Source organism: Carettochelys insculpta, chromosome 4, assembly GCF_033958435.1.
Source record: "Carettochelys insculpta isolate YL-2023 chromosome 4, ASM3395843v1, whole genome shotgun sequence".
Lineage (NCBI taxonomy): Eukaryota > Metazoa > Chordata > Testudines > Carettochelyidae > Carettochelys > Carettochelys insculpta.
Window position 1 is genome coordinate 75,777,793 of NC_134140.1, and position 24,036 is coordinate 75,801,828.

The 24,036-nt window shown below is 44.7% G+C and overlaps 1 protein-coding gene across 2 annotated transcripts in view; it reads left to right on the plus strand.

Annotated features, from left to right (window-relative positions):
* FSTL5 (follistatin like 5) overlaps window positions 1-24,036 on the plus strand; it is a 655,002-nt gene that overhangs the window by 612,855 nt on the left and 18,111 nt on the right. The window lies entirely within an intron of this gene.

Sequence of the window (24,036 nt, forward strand, 5' to 3'; positions counted from 1 at the left end):
TTGGATTTAATCGGTATTTTGTGGGAGCAAACACTAAGGTAGAAACTGAAAATGACTTTTAAGTTTTCCATGGATACAGCATGTTTAATTCAACCCATTTCCTTGATCATATCATTAGACAGACACAAAAAAAAAATTCATTTTTTTAAAAAAATGAAAAAGAATGGTAAATTTTGGCCACTTGAGTTCACGCTTCCATAGTTCTTTTTTATTATGTTGAATAGTAACAAAGAGAAGCCGTGCTAGTCTATATACTATCAAAACAAAAAGCAGTCAGATAGCACTTTAAAGACTAGCAAAATAGTTTATTAGGTGAGCTTTCGTGGGACAGACCCACTTCTTCAGACCATAGCCAGACCAGAACAGACTCAATATTTAAGGCACAGAGAACAAAAAACAGTAATCAAGGAGGACAAATCAGAAAAAAATGATCAAGGTGAGCAAATCAAAGAGTGGAGGGGTCGGGTGGGAAGGTCAAGAATTAGATTACGCCAAGTATGCAGATGAGCCCCTATAGTGACTCAGAAATTTCTGGGCTGGCTATGGTCTGAAGAAGTGGGTCTGTCCCATGAAAGCTCACCTAATAAACTATTTTGCTAGTCTTTAAAGTGCTACTTGACTGCTTTTTGTTCTTATTATGTGTATGGCTTTCCTACTATACCACAATATCCCTGTGTAATGTTGAACACAGTTTCTCTAATAACTAACATTTATGCTAGAACAGATTAAAGACACATCTTCAACAGTGTTTTAAACTGTTTTCAGACCTAACAAGAAAAATGTGCAAAAATCATGCATTTCAGATGATATTAGTCCTCACTCTAGGTAGGAATTAACTATATCAGATGTCATGGCACCATGGCAGTACTAGATGTGACAGGGACAGGCCAGAGGGCTAAATTAGAAGGGGAGGAAGGTAGATCTAAACAAAGCAGAAGTGGACTGGCTAATTAGGAGAGGGTTACTTCAGGGCAGCAAGGAGCAGCTGCCTGGTGGAAGCAGAAGAGAAGCAGATGCTATGAATCAATTAGGGCCAGCTGCTCTCACTTCAGGTTCCCCTTCAGGCTTCTTTTAAAGAGCTCCCCCCCTACCCACCTACATCCCCCTGCTGGGGATGGAGAGGAGCATGGAAGAGGAGATTTGAGACAGGTGAGGAGATTATAATAGATGAGAGAGTTGCTAAAGAGAACACAAGTGTTACCAGAGATAGCAGGGGAGGTGAGCAGCTTCCTCAAGGTAACCTTGGTGGTCAGACTGTCTGGGAAGGACTGTTTACTCAGGCCATTGGGCATCTACCCAATGCCCTTGTAGCTGAACCACACAGTAACATGCTTACCAATGCTGATACAGGCAAGCAGACTTCCCTTGTTGGGAGAAAGTCAGTTTCTGGATGCTTAGGGTCTGTCTGTTCTGGTCTTGGGGGATAAGTCCTTCCAGGTTCTTTCCTCCTTCCTGCTGTTTTCCTTCTTGGACTCCAGTTTAAGTAGTGAATCTTGAGTCCTGCTTAGCTACCCTTTGATCAATTTTTCTAATATAATTTTACTAGCCAATCATAACCTACTGCAACAGAGTTACCTAACCAATCAAATCCCACTACCTTAACTGATTTACACATACACCTAGCAAAATACAGCAGATGGAAGCAATTATAGACCAGACAGAGATTATACAGAAAACAGTAGAAAAATGAAGACCATCATGGAATGGGGATTCCACAAACTCTGCTATTGATAAGTAGTTTCTTGCCAAACAAAATGCTGTTAACTAAGTTTTCTTCACCCATCTTGACATCTGCTTTCTTTATCTGGTGGCAGTGGGTGACATAAGGATGTGGTCTCCCTATGAACAACCTGGAGTGACACTATTGTAATGAGATTTAAATGGAATGTTAGTCTTGTAGTTCTATAGTTAATGTCTGCTGCTCTTCATTCTGGCCGTAGAGGAAGGCCTTTCAATATGGCTATAAAAAAACATATTAGTTATGCTGTTACCAAGAGTAGGACTGACCTTGCCACATGTACTACTGGAAATGCAGTGTCACTAGTGTGGATACAAAGCATCTGGATACATACTTTGGTCAAATCAGAATCACCTGAACTCCCAAAATAATCTTCAGAAATGCAGGGAAACACCTATCACATGCTTCCTGCTCCCCAGAGATCAGTTCTCAGAAAGTGTAGTTCTTTTTCCCCATGCATCTGATACTCTAGTGGCATATGCAATCAGTTGCAGCAGTTAAATGGTTAATTGGGCTAAAACTAAAAAGAAGCAGGAACTCAAATAGTACTGCTTTAAGTGGGCTTGAATTTCTTTCTGAGCTATCCTCCCAGTACTCATGTGTTGTACAGAAATCAGATACACTGTATACACTGTCACCTCCTATGATGAACAGTGAGAAATTGTAGTCATCTCAAATATCACTGTGTGATTAAAAATTAGCAAATGCTGACTCTTCTAATGATGGATACTTAGTTCCATTTATGTAAAGAAATAATATTACAGTAGTACACACATGCCACCAAAATGAGAGAGAAGTTCCTGTTAGAAGTTCTTGAAAACTGGATGGCTGATTTTCTCTTTAGCTATGATAATATCAGCCTGTATGTACATACAAAGGAACATTCAAAATTCCTTTTCTAAACAAAGGAATTAACTTAAAAAAATGTATCATATCAATCAGACCAATTTTTTCTTTTTAAAAAGCTTTATTATTATAACCAACAATGTCATTTTGTGCTTTCCTCCTGCTGTGTATTTGGTAGATTTTTTAAAAAATCAGCTTGAGTAATTTAGCTGTCATCCATAAAGTATTAAAGCTATGCTGCAGATAATGTATCTAGGATTTCCTGAGAAAAATATTAATATTTTCTTCACAGTTCAGTCTTCCTCTGTAAACATTTTTCAACATTTGTAAATGGAATATCTGAAAGAAATGCAGATATCTTTGGCTGCTATCACATCAATGCAAGCAGAATATGACAGATCTTATAGTTCAATAGTAACAACAGCGAGCACCTTTAGATTTGCGAGAAGCACATTTACCTTTACAAATGTTATTTGAATTGTCATGTGTTATTCTCTGAGCTGTGTGGAGCTCTGAGAGGATAGAAATACTGGCAATGTCATTATGTCTCTTCCCATTAGGGAAGAGAAGAATTCTGACAGACGTGATATATGGGTCTCTTGCTATGGACTTCCCTTGGTGTTAGGAACCTAGAAATGCAAGGCAGAATCTTGCATTTCTTTCTTTTTTTTCCCTTTTTGTTCTTTTTCTCTTGTTTTTCTTTATTTCAAGTCAAAGAATCATAGAACAATAGAGCTGGAAGAGACCTAAAAAAGCCATCAAATCCAGCCCCCTGCTGTAAGCAGGACCAAACCCATAGGATCAGCCCAGCCAGGGCTTTGTCGAGGCGAGACTCAAACACCTCCAGGGATGGAGACTCCACTACTTGCCTGGGTAGACCATTCCAATACTTTACCACCCTCCTAGTGAAAAAGTTTTTCCTAATGTTCAACCTGGACCTTCCCAACTGCAACTTGAGACCATTGTTCCGTGTTCTGGCATCCGTAACCACAGTGAACAGCCCCTCTGCAGCCTCTTAGCAACCTCCCTTCAGAAAGTTGAAGACTGTAATCAAGTCCCCCCTCAGTCTTACCTTCTGCAGACTAAACAGTCCCAATTCCCTCAACCTTTCTTCATAAGTCATATGCTCCAGCCCCCTAATTATTTTGGTCACCATCCGCTGGACAGTGTATCTCCATCCTTCCTATAATTGGGGGCCGAGAACTGGACACAGCACTCCAGATGCGGCCTCACCAAAGCCGAATAAAGAGGAACAATCACTTCTTTGGATCTACTGGCAACGCTCCTCTTGATGCAACCTAATATGCCATTAGCCTTCTTGGCTACAGCAGCACACTGTTGACTCATGTCCAGCTTCTCATCCACTACAACTCCCAGGTCCTTTTCCACAGAACTAATACTGAGCCATTTGGACCCCAGCCTGTAACAATGCTTGGATTCTTCCAGCCCAAGTGCAGGACTCTGCACTTGTCCTTATTGAACCTCATCAGATTTTTTGCAGCTCAGTCTTCCAATTTGTCTAAGTCACTCTGGACCCTGTCCCTACCCTCCAGCATATCTACCTCTCCCCCAGCTTAGTGTCATCCACAAACTTGCTGAGGGTGCAATCCAACTCCTTATCAAGGTCACTGATAAATATGTTGAACAGAACAGGACACAGAACCAAAACTTGGGGCACTCCACTAGAAATCGACCGCATCCCAACATCGAGCCGTTGATCACTACCCATTGGGCCCGACCTTCTAGCCAGCTTTATATCCATCTTACCATTCATTTATCCAATCCACATTTCTTTAACTTGCTGACAAGAATATGGTGGGAGACCATATCAAAAGTATTGCTAAAGTCCAGATAAATCACATCCATTGATTTTTTTTTTCCCCTATCCACAGAGCCAGTTATCTCATTGTAGAAACTAATCAGATTGGTCAGGTATGACTTGCCCTTCATGAATCCATGCTGACTATTCCTGATCACTTTCCCCTCCTCCAATTGCCTCAAAATGACTTCCTTGAGGAGCCCCTCCATGATTTTTCCAGGGACTGATGTAAGACTGACCAGCCTATAGTTCCCTGGATCATCCTTCTTCCCTTTTTTAAAGATGGGCACTACATTTGCCTTTTTGCAGTCATCCAGGATCTCTCATGAGCTGTGTCTACACGTGCACGCTACTTCGAAGTAGCGGCACTAACTTCGACATAGCGCCCGTCGCGGCTACACGCGTCAGGCGCTATTTCGAAGTTAACTTCGACGTTAGGCGGCGAGACGTCGAAGTCGCTAACCTCATGAGGGGATCGGAATAGCGCCCTACTTCGACGTTCAACATCGAAGTAGGGACCGTGTAGACGATCCGCATCCCGCAACGTCGAAATTGCCGGGTCCTCCATGGTGGCCATCAGCTGGGGGGTTGAGAGATGCTCTCTCTCCAGCCCCTGCGGGGCTCTATGGTCACCGTGGGCAGCAGCCCTTAGCCCAGGGTTTCTGGCTGCTGCTGCAGCAGCTGGGGATCCATGCTGCATGCACAGGGTCTGCAACCAGTTGTCGGCTCTGTGTATCTTGTGTTGTTTAGTGCAACTGTGTCTGGGAGGGGCCCTTTAAGGGAGCGGCTTGCTGTTGAGTCCGCCCTGTGACCCTGTCTGCAGCTGTGCCTGGCACCCTTATTTCGATGTGTGCTACTTTGGCGTGTAGACGTACCCTCGCAGCACCTATTTCGATGTGGTGCCGCGCAACGTCGAAGTTGAACATCGACGTTGCCAGCCCTGGAGGATGTGTAGACGTTATTCATCGAAATAGTCTATTTCGACGTTAATACATCGAAATAAGCTATTTCGATGTTGGCTTCACGTGTAGACGTAGCCATGATCTCCATGACTTTTCAAAGATAATGGCCAAAGGCTCGTCAACGACATACTCCAACTCCCTCAGAACCCTCGGATGAATTAGGTCGGAGCCCATGGATTTATGTACCTTTAGCTTTTTTAGATCGCTCTTAACCTGTTCTTTCCCCACCAAAAGGTGTCCACCTTCATCCCACAATGCGTCACTTATTGCATTAGTCCAGGAGCTGTCCCTGTCCGTGAAGACAGAGGCAAAGAAAGCATTAAGTACTTCTGCTTTCCGTACATCATCTGTCACTGGGTTGCCTCCCTCATCCAGTAGGGACCACACGCCCTCTGTGATCACCTTCTTCTTGCTAACATGCCTGTAGAAACTTTTCTTGTTATCCTTTGCATTCCTTGTGAGTTGCAATTCCAGTTGTGCTTTTGCCTTCCTGATAACTGCCCTATATTATTGAGCTATGCCTTTATATCCCTCCCTAGACATCTGTCCAAGTGTCCATTTTTTGTAAGCTCCCTTTTTGTGCCTAAGTTTTCCAAGGATTTCCCCAGTAAGCCAGTCTGGTCTCCTACCATATTTACTTCTCTTGCTGTGCATCGGGACGGTGTCTTTCTGCACCTTCAATAGGGCTTCCTTAAAATACTGCCAGTTTTCCTGGACTCCTTTTCCCTTCATGGGAAAATAAAATATGGGAAATAAACAAGAAGAATTGGAAGTACTAATAAATGAATACAACTATGATATCGTTGGCATCACAGAAACTTGGTGGGATAATACTCATGATTGGAATGTTGGTATTGAAGGGTACAGCTTGCTTAGGAAGGACAGACAGGGAAAGAAGGGAGGAGGTGTTGCCTTGTGTATTAAAAATGTACACACTTGGACAGAGGTGGAGATGGACGTAGGAGGTGGACAGGTTGAAAGTCTCTGGGTTAGACTCAGAGGAGTAAAAAACAAGGATGAGGTCCTACTAGGAGTCTACTACAGGCCCCCTAGCCAGGTGGAAGAGGTGGATGAGGCTTTCTTTAAACAGCTAACAAAATCATCCAGGGCCCAGAGTTTGTTGGTGCTGGGGGACTTCATATCCAGGTATATGTTGGGAAACTAATACGGCAGGGGACAGACTGTCCAATAAATTCTTGGATTGCATTGCAGACAACTTTTTATTCCAAAAGGTTGAAAAAGCTACCGGGGAGAAGCTGTTCTAGATTTAATTTTAACAAATAGGGAGGAAATTATTCAGAATTTGAAAGTGGAAGGATGCTTGGGTGAAAGTGATCATGAAATCACAGGGTTCACAATTCTAAGGAAGGGCAGAAGGGAAAACAGTACAATAGAGATAATGGATTTCAGGAAGGCAGATTTTGGTAAACTCAGACAGCTGGTAGGTAAGGTCCCATGGGAAGCTAAACTGAGGGGAAAAACTGCTGAGGAGAGTTGGCAGTTTTTCAAAGGGACATTATTAAGGGCCCAAAAGCAAGCTATCCCGCTGCGTAGGAAAGATAGAAAACATGGCAAAAGACTGCCTTGGCTTAACCAGGAGATCTTGCATGATCTCAAACTAAAAAACGAATCGTATAAGAAATGGAAACTAGGACAAATTACAAAGGACGAATATGGCCAACAACACGAGCATGCAGGAGCAAGATTAGAAAGGCTAAGGCACAAAATGAGCTCAAACTAGCTACAAGCGAAAAGGGAAACAAGAAGGCTTTTTTTTTTTTTGACAAATACATTGGTAACAAGAGGAAGACCAAGGAGAGGGTAGGGCCATTGGTCAGTGATGAGGGAGAAACAGTAACAGGGAATTTGAAAATGGCAGAGATGTTTGATTTCTTTGTTTCGGTCTTCACTGAGAAATCTGAAGGAATGCCTGACATAGAGAATGCTAGTGAAAAAGGGGTAGGTTTAGAAGTTGAAATAAGAAAAGAACAAATTAAAATTTACTTAGAAAAATTAGATGTCTGCAAATCACCAGCGCCTGATGAAATGTATCCTAGAATCCTCAAGGAGCTGATAGAAGAGGTATCTGAGCCTTTAGCAATCATTTTTGGAAAATCATGGGAGACAGGAGAGATTCCAGAAGACTGGAAAAGGGCAAATATAGTACCCATTTATAAAAAGGGGAACAAGAATAACCCAGGAAACTACAGGCCAGTCAGCTTAACTTCTGTACCAGGAAAGATAATAGAGCAGGTCATTAAAGAAATAATCTGCAAGCAGTTGGAAGGTGGTAAGGTGATAGGGAACAGCCAGCATGGTTTTGTTAAAAACAGATCATGTCACACCAATCTAATAGCTTTCTTTGATAGAATAATGTGCCTTGAGGATAAGGGAGAAGCGGTGGATGTGGTATACCTAGACTTCAGTAAAGCATTTGACACGGTCTCATATAATACACTTATCAATAAACTACACAAATACAACTTAGATGGGGCTACTATAAGGTGGGTGAACAACTTGCTGGATAACCGTACCCAGAGAGTAGTTATTAATGGTTTTCAATCCTGCTGGAAAAGTATAACTAGTGGGGTTCCGCAGGGGTCTGTTTTAGGACCAGTTCTGTTCAATATCTTCATTAACGATTTAGATATTGACATAGAAAGTACACTTATTAAGTTTGCTGATGATACCAAGCTGGGAGGGGTTGCAACTTCTTTGGAGGATAGGGTCATAGTTCAAAAGGATCTGGATAAACTGGAGAAGTGGGCTGAGGTAAACAGGATGAAGTTTAATAAGGACAAATGCAAAGTGCTCCACTTAGGAAGGAACAATCAGTGTCACACCTGCAGAATGAGAAAGGACTGCCTAGGAATGAGTACAGCAAAAAGGGATCTAGGGGTTATAGTGGACCACAAGCTAAATACGAGTCAACAGTGTGATGCTGTTGCAAAAAAAGCAAACATGATTCTAGGATGCATTAACAGGTGTGTTGTGAACAAGACATGAGAAGTCATTCTCCCGCTCTACTCTGCGCTGGTTAGGCCTCAGCTGGAGTATTGTGTCCAGTTCTGGGCACCGCAGTTCAGGAAGGATGTGGAGAAATTGGAAAGGGTCCAGAGGAGAGCAACGAGAATGATCAAAGGTCTAGAGAACATGACTTATGAAGAAAGGCTGAAAGAATTGGGCTTGTTTAGTTTGGAAAAGAGAAGATTGAGGGGGGACATGATAGCAGTTTTCAGGTATATAAAAGGGTGTCATAAGGCAGAGGGAGGGAACTTGTTCTTCCTTGCCTCTGAGGATAGAACAAGAGGCAATGAACTTAAATTGCAGCAGGGGAGTTTCAGGTTGGACATTAGGAAAAAGTTCCTAACTGTCAGTGTGATCAAACACTGGAACGAATTTTCAAGGTAGGTGGTAGAATCTCCATCACTGGAGATATTTAAGAAGAGGTTAGATAGATGGCTTTCAGGGATGGTCTAGAAAGTGCTTGGTCCTGCCATGAGGGCAGGAGGCTGGACTCGATGGCCTCTCGAGGTCCCTTCCGGTCCTACTCTTCTATGATTCATGGTAGCATCCCAGGGGATTCTGCCCATCAGGTTCCTGAAGGAGTTAAAGTCTGCTTTTCTGAAGTCCAAGGTGTGTAATTTGCTACTCTCTTTCCTTCCTTTAGTCAGGATCCTGAAGTCTACCATCTCATGATCACTGCTTCCCAGGTTGTCCCCCAACTCTACCTTCCCTATTAGTTCCTCCCTGTTTGTAAGCAGCAGGTCAAGCCGCGCACGACCTCGGGTCGGGTTCTTCAGCACTTGTACCAAGAAGTGATCCCCAACATTCTCCAGAAATTTCCTGGACTGTTTGTGTACTGCCGTATTGGTTTCCCAACAGATGTCAGGGTAATTGAAGTCCCCCACGATAACGAGAGCCCGCGATCTGGAAACCTCTCTCAGTTGTCCAAAAAAACTCTCACCTACCTCATCGTCCTGATTTGGCGGCCTGTAGCAGACACCGACCACCACATTGCCAGTGCTACCTACACCACCCATAGATTCTCAACAGGCTTTTCTCCCTCTACGTACTGGAGTTCCAAGCAATCATAGTGCTCTTACATACAATGCAACTCCTTCTCCTTTTCTCCCTTGCCTGTTCTTCCTGAACAGTTTATACCCTTTCATGACAGCATTCCAGTCATGCGAGTCATCCCGCCAAGTCTCTGTTATCCCAATCAAATCATAGTTCTTGGACTGGGCCAGGGCTTCTAATTCCTCTTCCTTTGGAACATAATTTTGAAAATACAAAAGTATTGAAAACCTTAAATTAATCAAAACTAAATGTTCCCTAAAATACACAGGTTATTTATGGCTCTCCATTAAAAATACCAAAAAGGACTGACTTCTGAGGCCTCTAAAAAGTATCTGCATAGATGCTTGGGTTTTTAGAAGAAAGCCAAATCTGTTTGCAACTATGGTGGAGCCTGGGGCCTAAACCTTCTCCATTGCAGCCAGTTACTTGTCAATGTGCTTGGTTCTCTCTGGAGTAGCTAGTATGATTTCTGACCTGGTCGGTATCCATCTGACTTTCACAGGCCTGACCAAAAATCTGCCATAATGAAAAATTTGAAAGTTTTTGAGTTAGTCCAACAGATTTAAACAACATTTGAGGGATTAGTTGGTCATTTAAGAGTAGTGATACCTAATGGTCAGCCACTAGTGTCACATGGCATGGTCTTTTAAAAGTTTGAAAGTTTCAATTATAGCTCCAAGGAGACTTTAGATATTAGATCAGAAGCAGCCTTAGCAATAAGAAGTATCCAGGGGAAGATCCTCTTACAGTTTTCTTACAGCCTGAGACCAACTATGAAGAGGAGGTTGGATATGTCTCCTCTCTCCCCCAGGCAATTAGGGATGAGGTGAGAGAATGCGGCCTCCTCTCTCATAGCATGGCAGACACCAAGAAATCCCCATAAAGAAAGCCTCGTGTGTGGAGCAGTATGAAACCCAATTAAGGAAAAGAGGAAAGGGAGTGTGCAAGGTTGGCTGACCTTAGTTTAGTTCTAGACAAAAGTTCTAAGAGCTCCTATTTAAAAAGGCAGGCAAATCTGAATAACAGCTTCAGGAAGGGAAGATGAAGGGACTTCTGCTTTTAAGGAGAGAATGAAAAACTAATTAACACAACCCAGCTCCAAAAAAGGAGAACTGCACTTCCAGCTTAAAAAAGGTCTGAAAAGGAATACTTCATGATGAGTACTGGGAAAGGTTCCAGAAATAGACTATGCCACGTGTGTAGGAAAGACAGAAGGAGCCAGAGAGGATGAATGCCCACATGCATCTGAGTATGGTCCTATTCAAACTTATGGGCCTCATTAATAAATGAGACCCTTTGAAAGGGGATGATATTTGCTAAAAAGGGCTTGTTTATAACTGCATGAATGGCAGTGAGGCAGGGCTCATGTGTAGCGCCATGCCTGACCCAAAAGAGACATGTGATCCCTATATTAATAAACTGATCCTAGATATCCATTGTGGTAAATACAAGATGTTAAAAATATAGCACTACAATCTGCAGCTCTGTCATCAAATGCCTTTATACCCTTACTCCTAAGCAGCAAAGTCACCAACAAGGATGAGGTTAAAATATGCTTGAGGTGCAAAATCTGGGTATAGATGGTGAATTCCATGGGTATCAGGATTGGTTGGTTCCATCAAAAGCAGCATACATTATGGCTACGTCTACACTACAGCAGTCTTTTGAAAGATCTTCCTGAAAATCCTCTTTCGAAAGAGTGCATCTACACACAAAAATCAGATCCAGCCTTCAATCACCCTTTTGAAAGATCAGCCCTCTCTTTCAAAAGAGAGCATCCATACTGCTGCAGGTGCTCTTTCGAAAGAACGGCCAGGAGATGCCGCAGACAGGGTTGCATGACAGACAAGCCCTTTCGGGGGCCACAGCTAGCCACTTCTGTAAAGGCCTCATCCCTGACAACCTCATCTTGCACATGCTGAGGGCTGCTAGGCTCTCCACAACACAGCAGACCCTGAGCACAGAGCAGGGACCTCCCAGGACCCCCAGCAGCTCCCTGGTGGGGAACTCCTTCAGGCTGTGGTTAGCTTGCTTGTCACGGTACTCGTTGCTGTTGTCCAGCACCACCAGAGGGGTCACCTGCCTGTCTGTGGTCCTGAAGGCTGTCTCCTTTGGGCAGCATCTGTGCTCCGTCCGCTAGGTGAGCTGGTGCCTGTGGAGCTATCCCATGAGCGCATGTTGTGACCCGCTCGTCCTGAGGGAGTGGGATGATGACTGCTGGCTCTAGAACTTCCACATGACCAAGCTGACATTTCTGGAGCTGTCGCTGGCTGACTCCTGCCCTCCAGCACCAAGACACCTGCACGTGGCCTGCACTCCCCCTGGAGAAGTGGGTCACGATTGCCATCTGGAAGCTAGCCACCCCAGGCAGCCACTGATCAGTTGGGCACCAGTGTGGAGTGCATAAGGCAACCACTGGGGCCATCCTCATGGAGGTAAGGCATGTTCAGGTCACACACCCAATGGGGGAATGGGAATCCCAGGCAAGGGGGACTCTAGGTGACCAGGGAGGGAGCCGTGGACAGAACAGGGGAGGGGCAGGGGAGGGGCCCAGGGGTGGGGTTGGAGCACACCACCACACACTCACAGGAATGTATGCCCTCCATCCCGTGCAAGTTGTCCAGGCAATCAACATTGTTCTCCTGTGGAGAGTCATCCACGGTGGGGACCTAGACGTCTCCCTCGCAGGATTCATTGCCCTGGGGTCTCCAACATGTTTCAGTGCATTTGACAGGAAGCATATCGCCATTTGGGCCCCACATCACAAAGCTGGAGGGTACATCAATAGAAAGGGGTACCATGGTGTTCCGGGCCCTCATGCTTCATTGATAGCTGTGTGGGTTGGTCAGGCCAAACCCATGATGCCCAAGTCTTCCAGAACTCCTGGCTTGGGCTCAGGATGGCGGAGGGAACCTACATCCCACCACAGAAACTCCCTGTCAGGGACACGACCATGCCCCCTGCATAGTGGCCAATGCCACCTACCCCCTGCATCCGTGGCTCATGCGGCCCTACATGGGACACAGATCCAAGAAAGGACCTTTTTAGTGCCTGCCTGGACCAGGCCTGCAACAGCATGAAGCACACATTCAGGCACCTGAAGGGGCGCTTTCAGTGCTTCGTAATGTGCCTCAAGGGCAGTCTCCACAATGTGCCTGCCACAGTGGGGGAATGCGGCACTCTCCACAATAGTGTGAAGAGTCAGCATGAGCCCTTTGTTTAGAGCTGGGCTTCTGAGGCCGGTCCTGGATACGAGCATCCAGTTGCTGCCCTGTGTCAGGTGGCAGACTGGCTTAGGGTGTGGGTCAGGGAAGCCATCTGGGAGGCTTTCACAAAAGCTCCCAGACACTCCCCACCCATGACCTGCCCACACATCCACCCACCAGGCACTGCTCCCCTGCCACAACCCCCAACCCACACACTCACCTCTCACCACTCCCCCACTGTGCAGAAAGGACACTTGGGTGGTGAGCAATAAATGCTTTTAAATATCGGAACTGTGTCATAACCAAAAGATGAAACAGGAGATATTTAAGGGGTGCAGCTATTTAAGGGGGGGAGCTACATACAAGTTATGGTCCTGGGGTGGGGGTGGTGGCACCTGAACTTGGAGGGGGGCCAGAGGTGGGGGTGGGGGACCTTAGTCTTTGGTGGGGGGGGTGGTTGGCCATGAGCCGCACCAGCTGTGTAAGCCTCTACCTCCCCCGGTCTGGGGTCCCCACTGGGGCTGGGACAGGCCTGGGACTACAGGGAGGAAGGAGCATAGGGAGGGGTTGCAGCAGCCTTAGCCTTGGCAGGGGGGAAGGGAGACTGGCTCACCAAGGCCCACGCTGGCCACAAGCCAATGGCTGGGTTGCAGCCAGGCACCTGTTGGGAGGTTAGGCAGGAACAGAGTGGTGAGGGCATGGGGCTGTAGGATGGGCTGCGGGAGTGGGTGGCAAGGGGTCCGGGGCAGGAAGGTGGTCACAGCCCAGGTGAGGGCAGGAAGGGTACCCACCACCTCACCCCAGGTCTTCTGCTTCATTGCCAGCCACTCCTGCAAGGTGACATTTAACTCCCACCATGTAGGCAGCATTGGGCCCCTCTTCATTGGGGTGGCAGCGTGGCCTCCTGCTGTGGCTCTGTGTGGATGGCAATGGTAGTGGTGCCCCAGCCCCCTCAGCGGTTGGTGTGGAGCTCCCATGGCCCTGGATGGGGCTTGCCCAGCCCTCAGGTGGCAGAGCTGTGGAGACAGAAGGGGAGGGGGGACAACCCCTTAGTAGCATAACCTGACCCCATGGGATCTGCCCCCGCACCCCCCATCCAGCCCTTCCCCCGCCATGCTGGTCACTGACCCAGTGGCTGTCAGGGAGTGTGGGCACATGGGTGGGGCACATGCCAGGTGTGGTCTGCCCTCCACCCCCAGGCATGTGGCTTGTGGTGCTGTCCATGGGAGCGGGGACTGAGTGTCTCTGCGTGGCCCTATCTGTGGCAAAGGGGATGCAGCCACCTGGGGTTCATCCAGACAGGGGTCGTGGCCAGCCTGCTGAAGACTGAGGCAGAGGTGGGTGCCCCCCATGTTCCCTGGCACACCCTAGGATGTCTGAAGCATCAGGTACCCCTATCTCAGGGTACCTTGAGGAATTCAGAGGAGACCAGGAGGAGGGAGCCTGCCTGGTGGATCTGGAGCAGATGGCAATGACCAGGGACCCCTCCTCCTCCTCTGATGTGGGCTTTGGCTCCTGGTCGGCAGGTTCCTACCTACAGGTCCTAGCTGGTCCTTAGCCTCGAGCTCAGTCTCTGGCTCCAGCTCCAGCCCCACAGTGTCCAGCACCTCTAGCAGTGGGGCTGCCTCCTTAGGCCCGAGGAGGCTGTCCAGCTCCTTGAAGTGAGGGCAGGTTGTGAGTGCTGCCCCTGAATGGCTGGCTGCATCCAGAGCAGAGCAGTAGGCCTGCCGAAGTTCTTTCAGTTTTCACTGCACTTGGTCTGGAATGCAGCTCGGGTGCCCCCAGGTGCTCAGGCCAGTGGACAGCCGTTCGAAAGCTTTGGCATTCTGGCACAGGCTGTTGGTGTGGAGGAGGACCTCCTCATCCCCTCATGGTCCCAGGAGTTCTTTGACCTTGGCCTCCGTCCAGGTTGGGGCCCTCTTTTTTCATCTCTGGCTGGATTCCTGGGAGCCCTCCACTGGTGCAGAGGGGGGTACAGGGATGGGGGATGCAGGGCTCCTGGGCATTGGCCATAGTGGCATCTGGATGCATCACATGGTTTGTGGGTGGGCTGGAGGACAAGCTGCCACAGGCTTGTGGCTGTGGTGCTCGTAGCCCACACTCAGCTTCCTGACACAAGGTTTCTGGGTCCCTGTGGTTTTAAACGTGGATGGATGCAGAGCCCATAGACCCCCAACGGTGCAGGCCGGGGTGTCTCTGTGCACCACATGGCTAGCACCATGGAGGACTGCTCTTTCAAAAGAGCTGCCTGCCAGGTGTCTACACACATTTTCTTTCTCAAACTTCTTTTGAAAGGGGGAGTTCTTCCTGAAATGGGAATGGAAGACCATTTTCAAAGGAGCACTGTGTTCTTTTGAAAGTACTTTCAAAAGTAAACGTTTTGTGTGTAGGCATTCCCCCACTAGAGGGGCTGGATATTTCAAGAGTCCCTCCTTTGAGAAAGTATTTTGAAAGAAAAATATTTCAAAAGAACATGCTAGTGTGTATGTGGCTTATATGATAGTGAAGATAGTGACATTTCAGCATCCATTGTGTAAACTGAAGCACAAGGCTGAATTAGGTTTAAAGCAGAGGCACTATGCTCATCCCTTAAGGAGGAGAGAGAGGGTCCTCATTTTTCATTCAAGAGGCCCTCCAGTTGCCCCAGAAGCATTTATGCACTAACTCCACATATGGACTTTTGAGAGAGTTAAAATGAAAAGTCATGTGACCACTCTACCCTGATACCAAAATTCACAAAATCTCACAGCTCACAAAATGTCCCTCCGTTAAAAAAATAGATCAAAATTAAAGTTCTGCTCTTATTACAAGGAAAACTGAGAAACTTGTAGAATGTGTCAAGAAGTAATTGCATTAGAAAAAGAAAATGTTTCTATAGTATAAAATATATTTTCGTTCCTACAGCTAATCAACAAGAAAGCAAATGACAATAGATTTTAAGTGCTTTATTCTAACAAAATAGTAAGTAACTGTCAGACAAGAAAGTGCCATCTTGCAAGTTAGATATTGCAGAGAACACCATAGAGAAGGGTAGTGCCTGATTCCCAGTGCCAGGGTGGGGACAGCACAGGGATGTGGTGGGGGAGGAGCTGATTGTCCTGCCCTCTAGATTCTGGATTATTGAGGAGTCCAGAAAGGACTTCGGCAAGTTGTCTGCTGTAACTTATTAGCTTCCTACCCAGGATCCAGCTATCAGATTTATAGCCACAGGCCATAATAGCCCTCAGCTGTTGTCTACCCCCCGCCCCCACACACACACATTGAATGGAAGTTACAAGGAAAGCAAGAAAAGAAGGACAGGACTGCATAGGGACATGTGCTGGCCCTATGCGGCTTCTTCGCCAGAGGTATCCCCTAGCTTCCTGTGGCTTCACTGCAGCTTACATCTCCTGTCAGAATGGCATATAGGGACTTCAGAATCACCCTGAGGGAATGGAGCTTCCAGATGAGAGCATTAAAAAGATCAGAGTAAATCTAATATCTTAAAAAGAGGCTATGAAATTCATACTTAAATGTGACTATCAACTTCTGCTATTCTGTGTATCCTCTGGCTATGTAAGCTCTCTTCAGAGTGGAACTGGAAAACATAGATCCTGCTTGCTTAACAGCCAGCGATATTGTTTCCAGTGAATGAGACAATATAATTACTACACAGAGGGCTTGTTTACACTAGCTCCCTACTTTGAAGGGAGGATGGTGAGTAGGGTGTTGGGAGTTTATTAATGAAGTGCTGCAAGTGCATATGCAGCCCTTCATTAAGCAAATTCCCCCCTGAGGCAACTTCGAAGTGTTAAACTTCGAAGTGCCAGCTCGCATCTAGCCACAGCTCACCCACTGGAACTTCAAAGCGCCCGGGGTTCTTCAAAGTCCCTTTATTCATCAAAATTTTGAGGAGTAAAGAGACTTTGAAGTACCCCGGGCACTTCGAAGTATGGGTGGGTGAGCCGCGGCTAGACACGAGCCGGTACTTCCAAGTAGGGAGCTACTGTAGACAAGCCCAGAGAGAGAGAAATGCAGTGACAAAGCCCAGAGGAAAGGGTCTCTCCTCTGTTGGAGTTTAGAAGATGGAACCCCAGCTGTAGTCAGTGATGTAGAAGGAGAAGTACCCAGACAAGATTGGGAGAGGTAGAACTTTCAGCTGTACGGGGTCTTTCTTTTCCAGGGAACAAAGAGGATGTTGTATCTTAATGCTTCTGAAAGTTAATAGTTCTTATAAGATTTCAGATATGCATCTGGACTTCAGAGTCATTTATTCACAGAGTCAACTAGACTTTAAACTGTGCTGATACTGTCAAAGCATTTTTAAAGTAGGGGGGGAAATAAAGATGATGAAGAAAGAAAGAGTACTCAAACTGAGGACACTTCTACCAACAATCAAAGAGAATCTTTCTACCTATTGATCTACAGCATCAAGGCAAGTGCAATGGTCCAAGTGGCAAAGATGTAGATTCGAACAGGAATGTTATATTCAGCACATCCAACAGTGGTGTAGCCAGGGACTGATTTTTTTTAAAAGTGTAGCAGAAGAGTTGGAGCAGTAGTGAAAATAATTCATGCACTAAAAGACAATGACAAATCTCCTCTTGTATAAGTGTTTCAGGCACTGGAAAGAAGGTAGCTATATAAATCCCATGGTGGCACTAGAACATGAAAACTGCACTCTCACACATATTTTCTCATATAGTGAAAGATTTCTGTTTCACACTATTTGAGGATATACATTACAATCTAATATCATTATATAATGCATAATTAATTCTTCTCACAGGTCACGGCAATTAGAACAATAGAACACTATTGAAAAATGGGTAGAGCTTAGAAACAAAAGAAGGCAGGTAAAACTTGAAAAAAGTAACAATAAAATCATTGTAATATGGGTAATCCAGAATTACCCCTGTTAGATTTAAAAATAAATGTACCTCAATTTAAGGGCATAAGCCCGCTCTAACTGAAAGGTTCAGGGAAGAAACTTCCCTTGGGACCAGCCGATATCATTACTGCAAAGTTTCATAGTAGTGGCAACTGTCAGACAGGCTGCTGGACTAAACAGACCACCAGTCTAAACTGCCACAGGAATTCCATTGAGTGTATGAAATAATGTGGAAAATAAATCAGGCCTAAAATATGCTGGTATTCACTAGTTCAAGATAATAGAAATAAACCATATCAGGAAATTGATAAAGTTAGACTAAGACGTGGAAGAAGAGGAAGTTACTGGCAAAATGGAGAAAGGAATTTTGAGAAGTAGCTAAGGAGATGGCCATGAAGAGTACTGAATGTAAGGGAACTAGTTCTGCAGGGGCTGTCAGTGGACATAGAAGGCAGTGGAAGTCTTTCATGATATGAGGTTTGTGTGAGAATACATTCTGCAGAGCTCTAAGCTGATAGGGTTTTTGGTTTTGCCTTTTTTGGTGGAGGGGAGGCATTTGTTTTAGCCATGCTCTGGTTTTGTCTATATCTGATTATTTTTTTGAAAATCTAAGACTCAGAAGAGCTCATCATTTATACAATTATGTCCCAGGATTTGAGATAGTAACAACCTGTTTCAACTCTAGTTTCGGACACATAATAAATGTACCCATTTGTACAGGGGGCAGTTCTCATAACCAGAATCTAGAGGGTGCAGTTCTCACACCCTGTCAGCTAATTGTCTAGTTATGAGCACTCCCTCCCTGCTAATTGCTTTAGCAGTCACCACTCTGCATCTGAGCCCTGTACTGTGCACCAGTGATCGCTGTTCAGTGGTGTTCGGGAGGTGCTAGCCGGAGGGGGAGGAATGGGGCATGAAGAGGCAGAACGAGTTAGAAAGGGGTGGTGTCAGGCTGAAGGCAAAGCAGGGCTTCAGCATCCCTGGGGAAAATTTCCAAGTTGGTGCCTTTGGCCTTTTACTGGTGCAGCTTATTCCCCTGTCCAAACAGGACTGGCTATACCAGTATAAGGCATCTTCATAGAGTACCCCCACAGTAAGCAGATTTTATTGCTGGGATAGTAAAAACAGTACAGCCTTTGCATGTAGATAACCCCTCAGTCTTGTCCATTCTGCCTGTTAGCATTGGCAGAAGGGTGGTAACAAATCAGCTAAATTATGTTATAGGCACACGCTCAAGGTAAACGTTCGCTTTGTCAGTTATTGCCAGTTGTGTAAATTATGAAAAATAAACCTCTAAAATTCTAAATTTATAATTTAAAAAATATTTTAAAGGAGAGGGATAGCTCAGTTGTTTGAGCATTGGGCTGTTAAACCCAGGGTTGTGCATTCAATCATTGAACAGGCCATTTAGGGGTCCAAGGCAAGTAGATTAAAAAAAATCTGTCAGGGATTGTGCTTGTTCCCTTTAAAGGGATGTGAAGAATAAGAAAAAGGGTTTCTACAGTCATGTTAACAATAAACATGTTATCAGAGAAGGTGTGGGGCTGGTACTGGATGCAGGCAGTAACCTAGTGACAGATGATGTAGGAAAAACTGAAGTACTCAATGCTTTTTTTGCCTGAGTTTTCACGGACAAAGTCAACTTCAACGTGACGGTCCTAGACAATGCAGTAGGGGAAGGTGGAAGGCAGCCATCTGTGGGGAAGGAACAAGATCTGAGCTATCTAGACAAACTAGATGTACACAAATCCATGGGTCTGGACTTAATGCACCCGAGGGTACTGAGGGAATTGGCAGATGTGATTGCTGAACCTTTGGCCATTATCTTTGAAGACTCATGGAGATCGGGGGAGATCCCGGATGACTGGAAAAAGGTAAATGTAGTGCCCATCCTTAAAAAAGGAAAGGAGGACAATCCAGGGAACTATAGACCCATTAGCCTTACTTCAATCCCTGGGAAAATAATGGAGGGAATCCTCAAGAAATCCATTTTGGAGCACTTGGAATTGGGGAAAGTGATCAAAAGTAGCCAACATGGATTCCCCAGGGGCAAGTCCTGCCTGGCCAATCTGATTAGCTTCTATGACAAAGTAACAGGCTCTGTGGACATGGGGAAGTCAGTGGATATAATATACTCTGACTTCAGCAAAGCTTTTGATATGGTATCCCACTACATTCTTGTCCATAAGTTAAGGAAATATGGATTGGATCCTTGGACTATAAAATGGATAGAAAGCTGGGTTGCCGGTCATGCCCAATGGATAGTGGTCAATGGCTCAATATCTGGATGGCAGTCAGTTTCAAGCAGAGTGCTGCAAGGCTCGGTTCTGAGGCTGGGGTTATTCAATATCTTTATTAATGACCTGGAAGAGGGACTGGATTGCACCCTCAGCAAGTTTGTGGATGACTGAAAACTAGGGGGAGAGGTAGATACATTGGAGGGTAGAGAGAGAATCCAGAGTGACCTGGATAAAATGGAGAACTGGGCCAAAAGGAATCTGATGTGGTTCAACAAGAAGAAGTCTAGAGTCCTCCACGTGGGGCGGAAGAATCCCAAGCATTTGTTATAGGCTGGGTACTGACTGGCTCAGTAGCGGAAAGGGACCTAGGGGTTATGGTAGATGAAAGGCTGGATATGAGTAAACAGCATGCCCTTGTAGCCAAGAAGGCTAATGGCATACTAGGGTGCATTAGGAAGAGCATTTTGAGCAAATCTAGGGAAGTAGTTATTCCACTCTATTTGGCACTGGTGAGGCCACATCTAGAGTATTGTGTCTAGTTTTGGGCCCTCCAGTATAAAAAGGATGTGGATTTGCTGGAGCAGGTTCAGCAGAGGGCAACAAAAATGATTAAGGGGTTGGAGCACAAGACCAATGAGCATAGAGTGAGGGATTTGGGCTTGTTTAGTTTACAGAAGAGAAGACTTAGGGGTGATTTAATACCAGCTTCAACTTCCTGAAGGGGAGCTCTAAAGAGGAGGGTGAGAAAATGTTCTCAGTGGTGTCAGATGGCAGAGAAAGGAGTAATGGTCTGAAGTTGAAGAGGGAGAGGTGTAGATTAGATACTGGGAAAAACTACTTCACCAGGAGGGTGGTGAAGCAATCGAACGCGTTGCCTAGAGAGGTGGTAGATTTTCCATTCATCGAGGTTTTTAAATCCCAGCTTGACAAAGTCCTGGCTGGCATGACTTAGTGGGGTTGATCCTGTGTGAAGCAGGGGGCTGGACAGGATAACCTCCTGGGGTCCCTTCCAGCCTTGTGATTCTGTCATTCTGTACTTTTCTCCATTTTTTCTACTAAGAATGTAAGAATTATTTAAGAACTCATTCTTCAGCTCATCTGAAGTTCACCTAGAAAACAATTTCTTGGGCACTTAATACTGAACACCAGTCCTTTACAGGTGACAAGAAACATTAATATCAGCTCAGCTAAGTATTAAGGAACATGTACCAAAGTTTAAAAAAAAGGCCTTGTGTCATATGTAGATTCTGAGAAAGGTTGTCAGCTAGTACATAATATTAACTTAGTTATTCCAGATAATTGTTTGAATTAGAAAACAAACCGCCTGTATTGGTCATGCTTTATTTCTGGGGAAAGTGTGGTCTAATGATTAGAGAAGGGCACTCAGTCAGTACTCATAGCCCACTGCCTTCCCACCTCCACTGTGATTTTTGAAGAGGGCATTTATTTTCTCTTTGCCTCAATTTATCCAAGTTAGTAGTATAATAAGAGTACTAAGCTCTTAATGTGGGTGTTATTAGCTTAATTTTAATTTTGTAAAGTATTTCTAGGCCCCCATCTAGAAAGTGCTACAAAAGTGCAAAATAGTATTGCTTCAGATTTCTTCTATTGACTGTTAGTCACAAAATACAATTTAGGGGGACACTGATAAGATTCAAATTTGTATTGGACAATCAGATGGAAAAATGGAGAGAAAAACAAGGCTGACTGCAGTTTTATAAAAGATGGATACTCTAAATGCAGTGCTGTGACTACACGTTGTCTTCCCTCTTTCATTAATTGTAGAGTACAATAAACTCTTTCATATGCAGCACTCAGTCATCCAGAATTCTCAAATAACCAGCATGTTAACCATAAGTAAATTTTAGTTATGTTTTCCATAAATACACTAAATACAAATAAAAACAACAGAGTGTAAGTTTACAGTCTCCAATACCAATGTTGCTGGTAAATAAAGAACTCTGCATACGTTTTTGTTTGTTTTTAATATCTAATTTTGTTTTTCTTTCATGTTATGAATTGGTAGGTATACCTCTCTATCATCCAAAATATCTGAATATCTGGCTAGCTTCCAATCCTGGAGATGCCAGATATGAAAGAGTTTAATGTAAATGGTAGAAAAAGATAAGTTTTAGCAGTTTTGACTTTTGCTCTGACAAATGCCACATAAGCTGCCTGATACAGTGCATAATTTTACAGTCCAGAGAAGACATGAGGGTTGAACTTGTAAATATTAATCTGGGATTAATGAACAGTGGAAGGACTACGCATATCAATTTTTATAATAAAAAACTTTGAATTAACCACACCACTTCCTACACATAAATCATTTAGGGTAACTGAAAGGTTCTGTGATGTATCTTTTATTCTTCTACTGGAGACCTAGTCATAAACCAGTCTTAAACCCAAAAGTCACAGGCATGACTGAGTTAGCTATATTTTTAGAAACAAAAAGATTTTTAAAATTAAGTGCTTTTGAAATGTGCCATGGAGACTGAATTTCTGCATCCACAGAGAAGGTGAAGTGTAGCAGTGCACAGATCAAAAGGAACTCATATTCAGTGAAATCTCTGACCAGTCAATCACTAGCCAAGCTGCTACAACTGTCATCAGTGGGTTTTATTTAAAGCTAGTTTTGTGAAGTGGACATAATTCTATTAGTAACAGAGAGGTAGCCGTTTTATTCCGTACGCCAACAAAACAAAACAGCAGAAATGTAGCACTTTAGAGACTAACAAAATGATTTATTTAGTGATGAAATTTCGTGGGACAGACCCACTTCATCAGATCAGTAACATTTCCAATACAGACTGACATTTCTAAACATGGAGAACAAGAAAACTTGCAATAAAAAAATGACAAATCAAGTACATAGGACTGAAGGAGGGAGGGGAGGGGAGGGGGGATGTTAAGTGTCCTGCCTGAGATAATTATGAACATCAAAGGAGGGGAAACAGTCTTTGTAATAGTAACAGAGAGAAAGCCGTGCTCGTCTATGTTGTCAGATGCTACCAGCGTGGTGCTCTGCTCTCTCCAATGTTGGTATCACTCAGCTGCGTGCGTGTGTTCCCTCTGTGCGCTGCCCCAGCTCTGCAGATAGCCGACACAGCAGACCCGAAGAGAACCCCCAATGACCACAGAGTCTAGTAAGGTGCGAAGGCACATCGGCCAGGTTTATTGCCATATTGGACACAATAGTAGTTCCCTGTAGACTTCTTAGTCTAAGTCAGGGCATACTACAAATATGCACCCATGATCAATGGACTTGGCTCAGTCAGTGGCAGAACTTTCCACTGCCCCCTCGGCTGGACCCAGACCACACCCCAGGAGTACATTCTTATACATGGGTACAAACAATTTACACATCACTCCTGACATATTGAGGCACAACCATTCTAAATAGTCAGGTGCCTCCTCTCACCTTATACATGTTGGTTCGAACAAAACAACTCTATCCATCATATTACCCTTTTGCCCCTGTCATTGGGATGGGTCAGCCTGTTCTTTCTTATCTGTGGAATGTTGCAGGGTAGGGTAACATGTTCTGGTACCATGTCCATACTTCAATATGCTAGGTAGATACGTTTATGCAACATCAACCCTCTTCTTGCCAACTTCTGTGAGCAATGCATTCCTTTAACTCACAGCTGAACTTTGCTTTCTGTTAGCAAAGTCTTGACCATTGCTTTAGTTCAGGCCTAAGGCCTCATACTGGGCCTGTACTTACTACATTCTATATACTATCAAAACAAAAAAGCAGTCAAGTAGCACCTTAAAGACTAACAAAATAATTTATTAGGAGAGCTTTCGTGGGACCGACCCACTTCTTCAGACCATAGCCATACCAGAACAGATTCAATATTTAAGGCACAGAGAACCAAAAACAGGAATCAAGGTGGACAAATCACAAAAAAAAAAATGATCCAGGTGAGCAAATCAGAGAGTAAAAGGGCAGAAAGGGGGTGGGGGGGGAGAGTCAAGAATTAGATTACGCGTATGCAAATGAGCCCCTATAGTGACTCAGAAAATTCCCATCCTGGTTCAAACCATGTGTTAATGTGTCGAGTTTGAATACAAGAGTTTGGCAGTCTCTCTTTCAAGAGTGTTGTGAAAATTTTTCTTCAGTAACACAGACTCTTAAGTCATGAACAGAATGCCGGCTAACAGGTATTTACCAAATATTCGTAAACCTGAATTACCCACCAGGAGAAATAAAAAAACAAATCGACAGGGCCAGATGAATACCCAGAGACCAGCTACTCCAAGATAGACCCA